The sequence below is a fragment of the Erythrolamprus reginae genome, chromosome 10 (genome assembly GCF_031021105.1).
Source record: "Erythrolamprus reginae isolate rEryReg1 chromosome 10, rEryReg1.hap1, whole genome shotgun sequence".
Classification (NCBI taxonomy): domain Eukaryota; kingdom Metazoa; phylum Chordata; class Lepidosauria; order Squamata; family Dipsadidae; genus Erythrolamprus; species Erythrolamprus reginae.
The window spans coordinates 19430307-19440209 of NC_091959.1; positions in this window are offsets into that span (position 1 = coordinate 19430307).

Here is a 9903-nt window from a genome sequence, read left to right on the forward strand (position 1 = left end):
CAACCTTGGCAACTTGAAGATATTTGGACTTCAACTCCCAGAATTCCCCAGCCAGCGAATGCTTTACAGTGTTCTCTAAGCGGTTTACAGAGTCAGCCCCCAACAATCTGGCTCCTCATTTTATTGACCTCGGGAGGATGGAAGGCTGAGTCAACCTTGAGCCTGGTGAGATTCGATCTGCCAAACTGCAGGCAGCTGGTGATCAGCAGAAGTAGCCTGCAGTAGTGCACTCTAACCACTGCGTTACCATGAAGAATGGCTGAGGATTTTGGGTCTGGCTAAGGATGACATGATGGCAGTATTTCAGTACTTGAGGGCCTGCCACAAAGAAGAGAGGGTCAAATTATTCTCCAAAGCATCAGAAAGCAAGACAGGAAACAATGGATGGAAACTATCTAAGGAGAGAATCAACCTAAAACTAAGGAGAAATTTCCTGACAGAACAATTATAACCAGTGGAACAGCTTGCCTCCAGAAAACGTAAACGCTTCATCACTGGAGGTTTTTAAGAAGAGACTAAATAGTCACATATCTGAAATAATATAGGTTCTCCTGCTTGAGCAGAAGGCTGGACTAGATGACCTCCAAAGTTCTATTCTGTTCCGTCCCGTCCCATTCCATTCCATTCTATTCTATTCTAGTAATTCTATTCCATTCCGTTCCATTCCATTCCATTCTATTCTAAACTTACACCCCATTGAAATCAATCAGAGAAACCTATCTGTCAGTCAAGAACTATTATTTGAAGGGACTCAAGTTTCCATAAATGGGGATTGATCTCAACTGTCTTTTAAATCAATCCAGGGAGCCCATTCATTTCAGTATATTTTCAGATAAAGACAAGATGCGTGCTATGCATCAGCCGAAATGAATTATTCATGATACAGCGGTAGTGGAACATATACTGTATATATAGCTAATTAAAAGGAAGGGAGACTACTATAGATCTATTTCAAGCTTATTTGCCTTCATCAGGTAGCCACACCCTTTTTACTGGGATTTGAACCCGGGGCCTCTGCCTTGAAAGGCAGAGACCTTAGCTATTATGCTACAGGCTCAACTCCTACATGAGCTTGATTCAACAAAAAAAAATCATATATATATATATATTTGTTTTCGTAGATTTTCACAGGTACAGGTATGATGGTCTTGGCATATTCGGGTTACTTCCCGTGTAGGATTTGGAAATTTCTGGCTACGTTTCAACGAGGTCCCACTCGTCATCTTCAGGCTGGTGCTTCTGTCCTTGTTCTAGGGCAAACACACCTGAGCTGCCTTCCTTCTATAAATACTGGTGGCTGGGTGTGGTTTGATGGCTCAGCAATTGGCCACTGTGTAGAAACTTCCTGGTGGGGTAACACCTGGGGTCGTTGATGTAACTGGGGTATGCTGATTAGTTAATGATTGTGGATTAGGCGTGATATCCTGAGTAGTTGGAGCTTGAAGGCTACTTGATTGTTTTGTAAAACAATCAAGTAGCCTGCAAGCTCCTCTAGAACAAGGACAGAAGAACCAGCCTGAAGATGCGACGTTTCGGTGAAATCACATCCACCATCATCAGGCTGAAGTTTCCAAGCTTCAGCCTGATGATGGTGGATGTGATTTCACCGAAACGTCGCATAAACATGCAAAATATTACACAGGGCAAAAACCGAACTCAGAACAATCTACATACATATACCCGTGAAAATTTACGAAAACAAATATATATATATATATATATATCCGAGTCTCTGGAGAGGGGCGGTATACAAATCTAATAAATAATAATAATAAATAAATAATAATAATAATGTGTGTGTGTGTGTATGCGTGTGTGTGTGTGTGTTTAAGGCTTCTATTCACCATGTCGGAGGCAGCTCTTTAGAAGATGTAATTTAAGGAGATTTTTTTAAAAAAAGAAAATTAAAAGGTGTTAGCCTTGTCTTGCGCAATAGCTGTGTGGGAGTGTGTTCGTAGCTGAAGCAAAATAAAGAAATGAAATCCAGCCACAATCATAAAAAGCAATTACAGCCGGGTTGATTCACAGGAAAGAAAACTCAGAATTAATCTGATAATATCTTTTCCAGGTTACTAAATGTAAACTGAGAACCTCAGAACTCTCCATCCGACATGAAGTTCACCTTTTTAGGAAACAAAAACTAGAGCAAGAGATGGAGAAGAAGCAAGAAAGACCAAAATTATCTCAGATTTTTCTTTTTTTCTTTTTCTTTTTTAATTTTTTATTACAAATATATACACATTTACATACAATATATGTTTTATATTAATACAAGGCTAAATCAACGCATAACAAATAAACGAACAAACAAACATGACAAACCAAGAAACAAACAAAAAGAAAATATTCTTTAAAAAAATCTAATTGCTTATTTAAGTACATTCCCTTCAGGAGGTAAGTTTTGAATGATTTTTGATTTTAAATTATTTTCTGTTTTAAAACGTCGCCGCCGGTATGGGGGGCTTGCCAGCACCCCCCCGAACCCGGGTGGCCGGGCGAGCAGCGAGCGAACGGCGGGTGGCCGGGCGAAGGGCGGGCGAGCGGCGAAGGGCGGGCGAGCGGGTGCTGGGGAGGGCTTCTCGCCCTCCCGCCAGCAAGAGGGGGAGCGAACGGCGTGGGCAGGCGAAGGGCGGGCGAGCGGCAGCGAGGAGTTTGCGTGGGCGGTGGGGAAACTCCTCGCTGATGCCCGCCGCTCGCCCTCCCGCCAGCAAGAGGGGGAAGACCCAGGGAAGCCGCCCAGCAGCTGATCTGCCCGGCGCCATCTATGCATGCGTGGCCATAAAAAAAAGGGCGCGCATGCGCAGATGGTTTTTTGACTTCCGGGTTGAAAAATCGCGATTTAGCCCGTTCGCAATGATCGGGATCGCGATACCCGGGGGATCACTGTATATGAATTAATAAGTAATGTTTGTTTTTTTCAATTTTTTGATCTATAATTCCCAGGAGAAAGGCTTCAGGTTTTTTATTTATCTTCATTTGTAAAATCTCTTCTATCCAATTCTGCATTTTATTCCAGAATTTTTTCATTTTTGAGCAGGTCCACCAAATGTGGTAGTAGGTCCCCATTTTTTTACACCTCCAACATTTTGGGTTTGTTCCTTTATACATTTTGGCTAATGTTGCCGGTGGAAGGTGCCACCTATAATACATTTTGTATATGTTTTCCTTATAAGCTGTAGATTTTGTTAATTTATAGTTTTTAGTCCAAATTGATTCCCACTTATCTAAATTTATGCTATAACCAAAATTTTTGCCCCAACTATGTATACTATTTTTAACGATGTGTTCCTCCATTTTGTAGTGTAGCATATATCTATATATTTTGGAAATCATTTTCTTTTCTTGACCTAAAATTATCTTATCTAATTCTATCTCTTTTATTTGTATTTCCTTCCTTTTCCCTTCTTGATATTTTGATTTAATTACGTTATACGCCCACCAATCGATTTTGATTCCAATTTCTTCTAATTGTTCCCTAGTTTTTAATTCCCCATTTTTTTCTAATGTTTGATAATAATTTAACATTTTGTTTAGTTCTCTTGAGTTTGGGTATACCGTCGCCTCTAAGCTCGAGTACCATTTGGGAATTTGGTGGTAGTACATTTTTTTGATTTTTTTCCAAGTTGTGTATAACGAGTTTCTTATTATATGTTGTTTGAAATAACTATGTGTTTGTTCTTTATTTTCCCACAGGATAGCATGCCACCCTGTTCTCATATCGTGTCCTTCCAGTATTAATAGTCTTTTATTTTCCAATTTAAACCAATCTTTCAACCAATCCATAATTGCTGCATTATAATATAATTCGAAATCTGGTAGTGCAAATCCTCCTTGTTTGATATTATCTTGTAGATATTGTATTCTAATTCTAGGTTTTTTTCCGGCCCAGACGAATTTTGTAATCATTCTATTTAATTTTTGAAAAAAGTCTTTTCTTAATATAATTGGAATCGTCCTAAATAGATATAGAATCTTGGGTAAGATGGACATTTTTATTGTTGAGATTCTACCTATGAGCGAGATAGGCAATTTGTTCCATTTTTCTAATTTCCTTTTTATTTCTTTTATTAACACCGTATAATTATCTTCCTTTATTGTGATTGCTTTTGCTGTTAATTTTATTCCCAAATACTTAACTGTTTTTACTATTTGTAGGCCTAATCTGTCTTCTAATATTTTCTTCTCTGTATTTGTTAAATTTTTTGTCAGTATTTTGGTTTTTTGTTTATTAATTTTTAGTCCTGCTACTTTTCCGAATTCAGTGATCTCCTTTAATAAAACTTCCCCTGATTCAATTGGATCTTCTATATTGAATACTAGATCATCGGCAAATGCCTGAATTTTGTATTCTTGTCCTTTCAAATTTAATCCTTTAACATTTTTATTTAACCTTATCTGATTTAATAAGGTTTCTATGGCCAAAATAAATATTAATGGGGAAAGGGGACATCCTTGCCGTACTCCCTTTTCTATTTTTATATTTTGCGTTAATTGGTCGTTTATTATAACTTTTGCCGATTGTGCAGAGTATATCGTCTTGATTGCTTTTATAAATTTTTCTTTAAATTTCATTTTGGTCAGTTGTTTAATAAAGAAGTTCCAATTCAAATTATCGAATGCTTTTTCCGCGTCTAAAAATATTAATGCCAAATTCTTTCCTGGGTTTGCCTCATAGTATTCTAAAATATTTATAATGTTTCTCAAATTATTTTTTATATTTCTGTTTGGTAAAAAGCCGTTCTGGTCCGGATGTATGATTTCGTTAATTATCCCTTTAAACCTTTCTGCTAATATTGTTGTGAAGATTTTGTAATCTGAGTTTAGTAATGCAATTGGTCTGTATTGTTTTATTAAATATCTTTGTTCCAGATCTTTTGGTATTAGTGTTATTAACCCTTCCTTCCAGGATTCAGGCATTGCTCCTTTATCTAACACCTCATTCAGCATCTGTAGTAATAATTTTTTGACTGGTTCGTATATTTCTTTGTAATATTCGGCTGGTATTCCATCTACTCCTGGGGTTTTGTTATTGTTTTGTTTTTTAATTGCTAGCTCTAATTCTGTCATAGTTATGGTTTTATCCATTCTATCTATGTTAGTCTCAGATACTTGGGGTAGTTCGATCTCGTTCAAATATTGATCTATTTCTTCCTCTTTTATATCATCTTTCCTATATAGCTGTTGAAAATAGTTTTGTATTATCTTTTTTTTTCTTCTATGTCAATTTGTTTTTTTCCCTTTTCATCTTCCAGTTGTTGGATATATTTCTTCTCTTTCTGTTTTTTAATTTTATAGGCAAGCCACCTTCCCGGTTTGTTTGCATGTTCGAAGTAGTTTTGTTTTACACTTTTGATTTTTTGGGCTATTTCTTCCTGTGCTATCAAGTTTATCTTGTGTTTAATTACATCTCTTTTTTCTTTTAGTTCTGTTTTTTTTTTTTATCTTTTATCCATTTGGCTTCTATTTGTTCTAATTCTTTTTGATTTTCTCTCATCTCCCTATTTTTATCCTTATTTTTTTTACTAGTGTATGCAATGGTTATCCCCCTTATATATGCTTTGGTTGTGTCCCATATATTTTGTATGGTTGTGTCTTCATTCCAATTTTTTTCTAGAAAGATATCTAATTCTTTTTTTGAAAATTCTTTGTATTTGTTTTCTTGTATAATTTTTGTATTCATTGTCCATCTATTTTTTTTGGTTTGGTTTCCTCTAATTATAATACTTACTGGGTTGTGGTCTGCCCAAAGGTTGGGTTCTATTTCTGCTGATATTATCTCTTGTTGTAATTCTATGTTTGTCCATATCATGTCCAATCTAGACCATGAGTCGTGTGGGTGTGAATAATAAGTATATTTACATTCATCCCTGTGTCTTTCCCTCCATGTATCCTTTAATTTAAATTCCTCTATAATATCTTTGAGTTTTTCTGGTATTATTTTTTTCTTTTTACTCTTTTCTTTACCTTTATAGTCTTTGTTGTAATCTATTATTATATTAAAGTCCCCAATCACACAGATGTTTCCTTTTTCAATTTTTATTATTTTTTGGTACAACTTTTTATAAAAAAAAATTTGATCTTTATTGGGAGCATAAATCACAATTAAATTTGTTTTTTTTAATTAATTTCGATTTCTATTATAAGTATTCTACCCTCTTCATCACTGTCAATTACTTTTGGATTTAACCAGCTTTTAATATATAGTGCAATTCCTCTTTTTTTTCATTTGCAAGTGATGTGAATAGTTTCCCCAGTTTCGGGTATTCCAATACTTTCTTATCCTTTTTCTTTACATTGACTTCCTGAAGGCATATTACATCTAAATTTTGTTTTATTAGTTTTGTAAATGTTTGTCCTCTTTTTTGAGGAGAGTTCATTCCATTTATATTCACCGAAAATAATTTAATTTCTTTATTCATTCTTCGTCAACTATCTTGCCCTTTTGCTGCTTCTAAGCTCTCTGTAGTTTTCTGTTTTCTCCCCTTTCCCCTTGCTTATCTTGTCTGTTCTCTCTTCCTCTATCTCTCCCTCCTCTTGGCTTGTTGTCTCCAGTTCCGTGCTACTTTCCCCTTCTTTCTTCAGATGTTCTCGAATAAATTTGTCTGCTTGTTCTAGTGTTTCTATATTTATTTTCTTCCCCTTCCACATTACCATTACCCCCTCTGGCACTAACCATCTAAATTGTATCTCGTTTTTTATTAATTTGTTTGTAAAGTAATGGTAATCCCTCCTTCGTTCCCTAATTCTTTTGGGTATTTGTTTCAATACAATGATGTCTTTTCCTTTATACGATAAGACCCCTCTGGTATTCCTATATATCTCATCTCTCAGGGGGTTTTTTGTGAATCTAAGGTGGATCTCCCTGGGGAGTTGATGGCGACGTGCGTAATTAGTTTGCACTCGATATACCTCATCTACGTGGTTAATTAGTTCGTTTTCGTTTATTTTTAACTCTTCAGCAAAGAGTTCAACTACGGTCGCAAACAAGTTCTCCCCTTTTTCTTCTGGTATATTTTGTAGCCTAAGATAAAATGAGGCTTTTTCAAATTCTAATCGGGAAATGGCCCCTTCTAAATCTTTATTTACCCTCCTGAGGTCTTCTTCGTTTTTAGTTAATTTTAACTTATTCGCTTCGGTTGTCTCTTCCACTTGCTGTATTTTAATTTCCTGTCGGTCTACTGCTTCTTTAACACTTTCTATTATATTATTAAATTTGGCAAAATTTTCATTTACTTCCTCGAATTTTTTTTGTGTCTCCTGATGGTTTTTAATTATAGTTTCTTGGGTTTGGTTAGAGGACTCCTGTTGTTTTATCATAAATTCTTGAATTTTGTCTAGGGAATTTTGTAAACTTTGAAGCGAGGGTGTCTGATCTTTAATCTCTGCTGTAACAATATCGGAAGTCGATGAGGATTTCTGCACAGCTGGTGATAGTAAGGTTAAATTACCCCTTCTCAACGACTTAGTTAATGTTTGTTGAGTTGCCATTTGTGATAAGTTTTAGCTTTCTAATGCTTAATTCAATATCTAATCAATCTATTCAATATCTAATCAATCAATCAAATTACTCTTTAAGAGTTAGTTCAATATGTAACAGTCGATCCAATCAATTTATACAACTTATTTTTCAAAAGAGAAAAGAGGTAAGGTTAATGCTTTCAATTATTATCGGTGTTTCAATACTTAAACTATATTTAATCTATCTTAGCTTATCCTTTTCTAATTTATATTTGATATTCTAACTTATTTAATCCTTAATATCTAATATCTTAATATCTAATACTTAATGCTGTAACATTTAATACTTAATACTTAATCAATACTTAATACTTAATACTTAATCAATATTCAATATACAATGCACAATATATAGTATACAATTAATTAGTTAATGGTTAGGAAATCAATAGTTGTATAGTTGAATAATAGTTAAGTCAATTCTTGTAGGTATTCTAGATAAACAATTTCTAAGAGTAGAGTAGAGGTAGAGTAGAGGTTTAAATAATAATGATAATGATATATTATAACTTTAGCAAATTCTTTAGCACATTCTTACATCCATTAATCACTTAATTAATTCGTTAGTTAATTGCATTTAATTACAGTTTACATTTAATTACAGTTGATCGGAGATATTATTAGTTAATAACAGCAATTACTTTGATTTCATCTAATTGTTTTCCAGTCCAGTGTCTGTCTTTTGTTAGCTTTAATCTTATATATTAACCAATAGATGTTCCTTGATTCTAATATTTATTTTAGTCCAGATTTAGTCCAGATTGTTCCAAAAATGAGTAGGTCTAGTTTCCTATGTTTCCTTTCCTATGGGAAGGTCTGCTATAGTGATATTGAAAACCAGTCCAGTCAAGTTGATATCTGTTAAGTCAGGTTCTTGTCTCTTTAAAATTATACCTTCTGTGTTTTATGGGATTTTAAGTCCTTAAAAGGTCCAAAGGCAAACGCAAACCAGATAAATCAAATAGATCAAAAGAACCGGCTAAGCAAAATGGAGGGGTGTAGATCTCCAGGACGTTATCTTGCTGTTTCTGCTTTCTACTTTCATAGCTCTATGTTTTCGGAAGTGGGGGAGGTTTAATCACGTTGGTGTGACGTCCGTAGTGAAAGCTCACGCCGGAGGTTTTTTAAATCCCCGCTTTCGCTACTCCTATTCCATCTGGTATTCCAAGTACTGTATTCGTAAAAATTTAGGCTTCAAACTTTAAGATCGTATCACCCGGTTATATCCGTCTCCGCTCCGTTCCGTCTCCGTCCCTCCGACCCAGCTCTCCTGTCACACACCCGAATCTCCTGTCACTGCACGCTGTCTCTTGCTTCTCCTGTCGCTCAACCCTTTTAATCGCCGCTTGTTTCGACTTTGAGCTCTTCTATCCTTTTACCGTCTTTCCCACGATTGTTCAATTACACCAGAAGTTTCCAAATTAAGATTGTTATTTTAGGGTAATTGCTGAGGCTCACCGATCTCTTCTCACTTCCTCCTCGATGTTTACGGGGCGGCCATGTCTTAGGGCCAGCAAATGCTGGCTTCTTTTTTGCCCGGTCCTGGCGGTTTAAAAAAGCTTGTGCCGGTGTGAGCTAGCAACTCTCACATCGGGCACAGCATAACCACCTCTTACGACACCCTTCCCTCCAAGTTGGGTATCTGATTTTATATTTAAAGGCAATAAAAGTCGTGCTGGGAGAGCAGCGGTTCACTCACCAGCTCCGCATCGACCAAGCCCCGCCCCGGAAGTCTATCTCAGATTTTTCAATCACTTGATCTACCATTCAAAATCAATCCCAGATAGAGACTGATTTAGATTTAGATTTATTATTAGAGTTGGAAGGGATCTTGTGGGTCATCTAGTCCAGGGGTCCCCAACCGTCGGTCCGTGGACCAGTACCGGGCCGCAAGGCATGTTGCACCGGTCTGCGGAGTCAGCAGCTGCTGTGGAGCCGGCGAGTGCCAAGCTGTTTCCTGTCTCTTTCCCCTCACGTTCACTTGGGACCACCATTTGCCTCGGGCTGAGAAAACCTTTGCTTGCTTGCTTTCTTCCTTTCCTGTCTTTCTTCTCTCGTCGAAAGTGGTCTATTTCCTCCTTGCGAAGCCCTTGCAAAGCCCTCGCTCTGCCTGCAGCTCAAACGAAAAGGCTTTGGCATTGTGCAGCTCTTTTTTTGCTAGGCTCCCCCACCCTATTCCCGGGGTCCTGGGTGGGAGCGAAGCCAGGGGTGTGTGTGTGACCATGAAACTCCCACCACCAGCTCTGGTAATTTTCTTTTGGAAGGATTCCTTGCTGCAAGAAAATTACCAGACCTGGCAGTGGTGGGCGCTCCAAGCAGGCAGCGATCGCAAAGGAAGGTGACTGTGTCCGTGGAGGCACCTCCCCCTGCTCTGGGATTCCTTGC